The following is an 8,697-nucleotide window of genomic DNA, read 5'->3' on the forward strand; positions in this document are numbered from 1 at the left end:
AATTGAGCTTTTTGTGCTTGTTTTTTCATCTGTGAAAGGGGTTACTATTGATACCTATACTGTATGATTTTTGAGGCTAAAGTCATAATATTAAAAGCATTTGAAACAGTTCATTGGAAGTCAAGCTTGGGAAATCCCACAGGGATTGTGGGCGCCCCTCCATCTTGCAAAGTGGCTTTGGTAGTAGGGAAGAAAAAGTAATTCGGGGATGACAGGGTGGGGATGGTTTCTGCATGCCTGTGCTGTTTCCATCTGTTTAGGACTTTTACTCACCTAAGAGTTTGGGGCTCCCTGTCAGATTTCAGATAGTAAAAGCTTTCAGTTGTTGCTTAAAAAGGGGGAAAAAGGGGGGTTGAAAACTTGAAAACCAGGGATCTAGCATAATCTTCCATTTCACAAATGAGAAGGAGGACTCAGAACCAGTGTTTGCTCTGCTATCCAACTCGGCCCCCTCCCCTCCCCTGTCAAACTTGATTGTCCTTATCCTATGGTATCCACCTAAACCTGGTTGGACAGACAGAAAAAGAGGCATAAGCCCATTCTTCTGTTATAGGTTAAGCCTGACTGGGGACTTCCCCGGCGGTCCAGTGGTTAAGACTTCGCCTTCCAATGCAGGGGGTACAGGTTTGATCCCTGATAAGGGAGTTAAGATCCCACATTCCTTGGGGTCAACAAACCAAAACATAAAACAGAAATAATACAGTAAGAAATTCAATAAAGACTTGAAAAATAGTTCACATCAAAGAAAATCATAAAGAAAAAAAATCTGAAGCCTGATCCAATAGATTGTTCAAGGCTATATAGTTAGAAAGTTGTTTAGACTAAAATGTGGGGTTTTTAATTCATTCTTCAGCACAATTTGTGGAACAACTGGTACCTTTCAGTCACTTTCAGTGCTATTGCTATTGGATCCCCTAGGACCCTCAGCCCAGGAGAGGACTGTAACCATGGGCATGAGAATTCTCATAATGCTGCAAGATTCCTTTCCATGGTTTTGCTCCCTCTCATCCATCCTTAGGAGCAAAAAGGACTCTAAAAAGCCATAAAGCTTTTCATTAAAAAGTCCCTCATAACCTGTGTTATGAGAAGACCAGAATCTACCTTCAGCTGGTACCTTTGATTTCTTGATGTGGCTTTTTCTTATTTATAGAATGAATATGAAGGTGCCCGTCTCATGAGGCTGCCAGGAGGGTAAGTGAGAAAATGAATGCACAGCCCTGGACCCGCCCTCAGGCTTCACAGAAGAGATTCAGCCAGTTGGATCGTCCTTCTCCTGCCATAGTGAATATACACCCTTCCCTTTTACCAGATTCCTTTAAGGACTCGCCTAGACAGTTTGGGTATACTAAGTTCTTGTTTCTGAACTTTTTTCCTCTGTCTGAAATGTAAATCTCTGTGGGAGTCCCAGCACCTCAAGATACAATCCTGAAGTTGGCACGGTAGCTGTGAGTGTTTTTTATCATCTTTTTGGCAGACAAAAATGAACCCTATGAAGTAAGCAGAGCAGGTGACATGACTCCCATTCTGCAGATCATAAACCCAAGTGAAATGAAGTGACTTGCCCAGGATCATGTAGCTCATGGTGTCCAAGCTGGAATACAAATCCAGATTTATCTGACTCACATCCACTGCTCCATCTGGCAGCCTCTGGTCACCTCTGGTGGAAACCTTCCTCTAATCTCTCCTGGAAGGATGAGTTATATTTTTATAGAAAAGTATTTTTTTTCTCTTTTTTTAAATTGAAGTATAGTTGACAAATACTATATGCTATTCTTTACATGTGGAATCTAAAAAATAATACAAGTGAGTCTATATACAAAATAAAAATTGACTCACAAAAAGAAAACAAATTTAAAATTATCAAATGGGGAGGGGGAGGCATAAATTAGGAGACAGGATGAGATGGTTGGATGGCATCACCTACTCAATGGACATGAGTTTGAGCGAAGTCTGGGAGATGGTGAAGGACAGGGAAGCCCGGCGTGCTGCATTCCATGGGGTCACAAAGAGTCAGACACGATTTAGTGGCTGAACAACGAACCACAGTGGGATTAACAGATCCAAACTACTATACGTAAAATAGATATGCAACAAGGATTTACGGTATAGGACAGGAAATTTTATTCAATATCTTATAATAACCTAAAGAAAACAATCTTCTCCATCCTAACAGTAAAAATACTGGTGGGGGAGGTCATTCCACCCCTTGGCAGTTGCCTCCAAGGAAGGCCTGGAAATGTGTGGGAGGCAGAGAGAGGGGGTTGGAGTGCCGCTAGGTCCCCCAACCCCGTGAGAGTTGAGGGGGTGGGAGACATGGGACAAGTCAAGCGTAAAGGAGGAGCGAGAGTTTCCAGGCACTCCCCTGTATAAACACAGCCCTGACAGAGGAAATGTTGCCTGCAAGGACACGCTTGACGTTCTCTTGAGTTTTCAAGGGGAAGGGCTGAGTCACCACGGAAACACCACCCCTTATCTCTCCTCCAGGTCACAGGCAGGGAGGTGGGACTCTAAAATAACGCTTCACATTCCTGAGCTACTCACACATTCAGAGGAGGGTCGTCCCCACTGCTCTCTGTTTTGCCCACCCACATGTTTGAGGTCACAGACTACTGTTTTAATTTCATCCCACCTGGAGTCATACACCTTGATCTTTAACTTACAGGGAAATATTTTTATTTTGCACTCATGTAACATTTCATTTGCAATTAATAGACGACCCAACTTAAAGTGGTTCATATGTAAAAAAAAAAAAAAAGTGTTAAGTAAAGAGAGAGAGGGAGGGATGTGGTCACAGGGTTGGTTAACTCAGGGGCTCAAAGTCAGTAGCTTCCCTCTGTTTTTCTCATCTGCCATTTTTAGAGGGTTAGTTTTATCTTTAAAGTCATAGAATGATGGTCACAAGAGGAGCAACACAGTCCCAGGCTTTACATTTGTTTTCATTTTTATTTTTAACAGCAAAAACATTTTGTATTGGGGTATAGCCAATTCCAAGCTTTATATTCTTAAACAGATGCACCCAAAAGCAGAAAGGTTTTGCTTTCATTTTTTTAAATCAGAGAAAAAAGACTTTTCACAAGTCCTCTGGTAGACACTTCTGCCTCCTTTCTGGTCAAATTGCATCTTGCCTTTTGGTCAAAGGAGCCAACAGGAATGGGATTACTACCACCAGGTTAGGCTAATAATAAAGACTCATTCCCTGAAGCTCAGCAAGACAACTCTGTCCAGGAGGAATACCCCCAAACTAAATCAGGCAAGTTTGACCTTGGAATAGTAAATGAAGCAGGGCGAAGGCTAACAGAGTTTTTGCCAAGAGAACACACTGGTCATAGCAAACACCCTCCTCCAACAACACAAGAGATGACTCTACATGTGGACATCTCCAGATGGTCAATACTGAAATCAGATTGATTGTATTCTTTGCAGCTGAAGATAGAGATAGTGAGTTTGAGCAAGCTCCAGGAGTTGGTGATGGACTGGGAAGCCTGGCGTGCTGCAGTCCACGGGGTCACAAAGAGTCAGACATGACAGAAGGCAAAGTGGTTGTCTGAAGAGGGTTTGCACATAGTTGAGGAAAGAAGAGAAGTAAAAAGCAAGGGAGAATGAGAAAGATATACGCACCTGAGTGCAGAGTTCCAGAGAAGAGCAAGGAGAGATAAGAAGGCATTCTTCAATGAAAAATGCAAAGAAGTAGAGGAAAATGATAGAATGAGAAAGACTGGATATCTCTTCAAGAAAATTGGAGATATCAAGGGAACATTTCATGCAAGGATGGGCACAATTAAGGACAGAAATGGCAAGGACCTAATAGGAGAAGAAGCGATTAAAAAGATGTGGTAAGAATACACACAGCTATACAAAAAAGGTCTTAATGACCAGATAACCGTGATGGTGTGGTCATTCACCTAGAGCCAGACATCCTGCAGTGTGAAGTCAAATGGGCCTTAGGAAGCATTACTACGAACAAAGCTAGTGGAGATGATGGAATTCCGGCTGAGCTATTTCAGATCCTGAAAGATGCTGCTGCTAAAGTGATGCATCAATATGTAGCAGATTTGGAAAATTCAGCAGCGGCCACAAGATTGGAAAAGGTCAGTTTTCATTCCAATTCCAAAGAAAGACAATGCCAAAGAATGTTCCAACTATTGCACATTTGTTCTCATTTCACATGCTATCAAGATGATATTCAAAATCCTTCAATCTAGACTTCAGCTGTACATGAACAGAGAACTTCCAAATGTATAAACTGGATTTAGAAAAGGCAGAGGAACCAGAGATCAAATTGCCAACATCCATTGGATCATAGGGAAAGCAAGGGAATTCCAGAAATACGTCTACTTCTGCTTCATTGACCACATGAAAACCTTTCATTGTGTGGATCATGATAAACTATGGAAAATTCTTAAAGAGATGGAATACCAGACCACTTTACCTGTCTCCTGAGAAAGCTGTATGCAGGACAAGAAGAAACAGAACCAGACATGAAACAACTGGTTCAAAATTGGGAAAGGAATATGCCAAGGTTATATATTGTCACCCTGTTTATTTAACTTCTATGCAGAGTACATCATGTGAAATGCCAGGCTGGATGAAGCACAAGCTGGAATAAAGATTGCTGGGAGAAATATCAACAACCCCAAATATGCAGATGGCAGAAAGTGAAGAGGAACTAAGGAGTCTCTTGAGAGCTGGCTTAATACTCCACATTCAAAAAACTAAGATCATGGCATATAAATGGGGAAAACTGGAAACAGTGGCAGAGTTTATTTTCTTAGGCTCCAAAATCACTGCAGATGGTGACTACAGCCATGAAATTAAAATTTTGCTCCTTGGAAGCAAAATTATGACAAACCTAGACAGCATATTAAAAAGTAGACACATCACTTGGCCGACAAAGGTCCATCTAGTCAAAGCTATGGTTTTTCTGACTTCCCTGGTGACTCAGACAGTAAAAGCATCTGCCTACAATGAGGGAGACCCATGTTTGATCCCTGGGTTGAGAAGATCCCCTGAAGAAAGAAATGGCAACCCACTCCAGTACTCTTGCCTGGAAAATCCCATGGATGGAAAAGCCTGGTAGGCTACAGTCCATGGGGTCACAAAGAGTCGGACACGACTGAGTGACTTCACTTTCTTTCTTTCCCTGCATGGTTTTTCCAGTAGTCATGCACAGATGTGAGAGTTGGAAAGAAGGCTGAGCGCCAAAGAATTGATGCTTTTGAACTGTGGTGTTGGAGAAGACTCTTGAGAGTCCCTTGGACTGCAAGAAGATCCAACCAGTCCATCCTAAAGGAAATAAATCCTGAATATTCTTTGGAAGGACTGATGCTGAAGCTCCAATACTTTGGCCATCTGATGCAAAGGGCCAACTCATTGAAAAAGACCGTGATGCTAGGAAAAATTGAAGGCAAGAGGAGAAGGGGGGTGACAGAGGATGAGATGGTTGGATGGTATCATGGATTCAATGGACACGAGTTTGAGCAAACTCTGGGAGATAGTGAAAGACAGGGAAGTCTGGCATGCAGCAGTCTATGGAATTGCAGAGTTGGACACAAATTAGTGACTGAATAACAACTATAACAAATCAGACTTGGAGACAAGGAATGGGAAGGGAGAAATGGCTGCTGGATAGGTGACCAGGAGGGTCTTCTACAAGACTTGGGTACAAGACTGCTCTGCAGATTAAATGAGATATGTGAAAAATACTGTGTATGGTTTCTGGAAGAGAATAAGTTCACTGTCACTTTCTCTGCTCTTATTTTTATCCCATCCTCTGCTTACTATTCCCCAAGTTGGCTCACAGCTTTGATCCATATTCTCTGTGTTTAAAATGTCCCCTTCCTGGTGCAAAACTACTGTCTTATTCTGTTCTGGCTGTTATAATAGAGTACCATAGGCTGGGTGGTTTATAACAGAAATTTAATCCTGTTTTACAGCCTGGAAAGTTCAGACTGAGGTGCTGGGAGATGTGGTTTCTGATGAGGGACTGCTTCCTTATTCACAGACAACTGTCTCCTTGCTGTGATTCTGCTCAATAAAATAAAGAAGAAATCTCTCTGGGGCTCTTTTATAAGGGCACTAATCCCATCCTTGAGGGCTCCACCCTTGAGACTTCATCACCTCCCAAAGGCCTCACCTAGAAGTACTATCACTTTTTGGACTAGATTTCAATGTGAATTTTGAGGGTGACACATTCAGTCTACAGCAGCTACCAATACATCATGGCACATCGCAGGTGTCAGATTACAGTGAAGTCTTCCTTCAATTCTCAATCCTCCAAGGTGTATTTGTTTTTGTTTTTTGCAGTTTTGTTACTCTTTGTTTTGCGTTTGTGTACTTTCTGAAATCTCCCCTGGAAGGTGAGCTCCCTGATGCTTAGACAAGGTCTCATTAATCTCTAAATCCTCTGTATAACCTCTCAGTTGGCACACTGCATAATAGGTACTCAGGAAATATCTGTGCAGTGGAATTGAATGCATTTTGTTCAAAGCTGCTGTCTTGGCTTCACATTTCTTGAACTCTAACTCCAATATTGCCCAGAGTTTGTGGTGCATTTCTTTTTTTTTAAATTGTGGCACTAGTGGTAAAGAACCTGCCTGTCAATGTAGGAAACATAAGAGACCAAAGAGATGTGGATTTCATCCCTGCATCGCGAAGATCCTCTGGAGGAGGGTACGGCAACCCACTCCAGTACTCTTGCCTAGAGAATCCCATAGACAGAGGAGCCTGGCAGACTACAGTTCATGGGGTCACAAAGAGTCAGACATGACTGGAGCAACTTAGCATACATCATATAAAATTAATTATCACAACCAGTTTTAGGTGTACCATATATAGTCACATGCATTTCAAGAAGTGTTTTATCTTCCCAAGCTGAAACCCATTTCACAACTCCCCATTTCCCCCTACCCCCTTCTGTTTTCTGACAATCACCATTCTATTTCATGTCTGTATGAATTTACTCTAGATCCTTATATATGTGGAATCATTTGATATTTATCTTTTTATGTCTGATTTATTTCATTTTGAGTAATGGCTTCAAGGTTCATCCATATTGTAGCACGTGTCAGAATTTCACTCCTTTTTAAGACTATTAAATATATATATGTACACACACACATACACACACACACACACACACACACATACATGTTGTTTATCCATTCATCTGTTGAGGACATTTGGTTTGCTTCCATCTTTTGGTTATTATAAATAATGCTGCTATGAATGTTGGTATACAAGTCCTGCTTTGAATTCTTTTGGGTATATACTCAGAAGGAGAATTTCTGGATCATATAATAATTCTATGTTTATTTTTTTGAGTAACCAAACTGTTTTAAACAATCGTCAAACCACTGGCACATTCTCTTGACTTGTACCGGTGCCACAGCTCCCGGTTTGGGGGGATAATCATCTCTAGCCTCAAAAAGGAAATGGATGAATCTGATTTGTAATCACAGATTGCCAGAAAAATTTGATTGGTCCTGGTGGGTCAGGTGCTCATCCTGGATGAAACTGGGATCGAGAGGCTCTGGGAAACTTTTGTGAAAAAAAAAAAAAAAGCATGACTGCCCAGAGTAGATAACTGTGGTCCTTGGAAAAAATGGGTCCATGTGGTTTCTGAAGATCACCAATAAGTGTTTATAACAAAAGTGTTTAACACTCAGTTTGGCTACTTGTAGTCACATTTCATTTTATTATTTATTTAGTTTTAAAAATTATTATTGGAGTATAGTTGGGTTACAACGTTGTGTTAGTTTCTGCCGTACAGCAAAGTGAATCCATTATACGCATACGTGTATTCACTCTTTTTTAGTTCTTTTCCCATATAGGTCATTACAAATAGTAAAGACTCTGTCTGCAACGCAGGAGACCAGGGGTTCGATCCCTGGGTTGGGATGATCCCCTGGACTAGGAAATGGTAACCCACTCCAGTATGCTTACCTGGAGAGTCCATGGAAGAGGAGCCTGGTGGGCTACAGTCCATGGGGTCACAAAGAATCAGACATGGCTGAGCAACTAATGCACAGAGTACTGAGTAGAGTTCCCTGTGTTATACAGTAGGTCCTCATTAGCTAGCCATTTTATTTACCATAGTGTGTACATGTTAACCTCAATCTCCCAATCCCCACCCCTACTTTTTCCTCCGGTTTAACCATAAATTTGTTTTCTGTGACTCTATTTCTGTTTTGTAAAAACAAATTTACAAAAAAGTTTGTAAAAAAAAAAGTTCATTTTTAAAGATTTCACATATAAACAATATCATATGACATTTGTTTTTCTCTGATTTATTTCACTCAGTGTGACAATCTAAGTTCATCCATGTTGCTGCAAAAGGCTTTATTTTGTTCTTTTTTATGGCTGAGTAATAATCCATTGCATATATGTACTGCATCCTCTTTATTCATTCCTCTGTAAATGGACATGAAGTCACATATTAAATCTATGATTTATTCTTGGCTATCCAAGGTGGGGGTCTCCAATTCTCTAATCAGAAGTTCTGCCAAGAAATTGGATGAAAGGAAACCTTAGACCAAGTGTCCCCTCTCATGACTCTTCTCAGTCAAAATATTTCAAAGGGGGACTCTCCTGGCAGTCCAGTGGTTAAGTCTCCATGCTTCCCCTACAAGGTGTACAAGTTCAATCCCTGGTTGGGGAACTAAGATCCCACATGCTGCACTGTGTGGCCAAAAAGAGTGG

This window comes from Bison bison, unplaced genomic scaffold (assembly GCF_000754665.1).
Source record: "Bison bison bison isolate TAMUID 2011002044 unplaced genomic scaffold, Bison_UMD1.0 scf7180017864531, whole genome shotgun sequence".
NCBI lineage: Eukaryota > Metazoa > Chordata > Mammalia > Artiodactyla > Bovidae > Bison > Bison bison.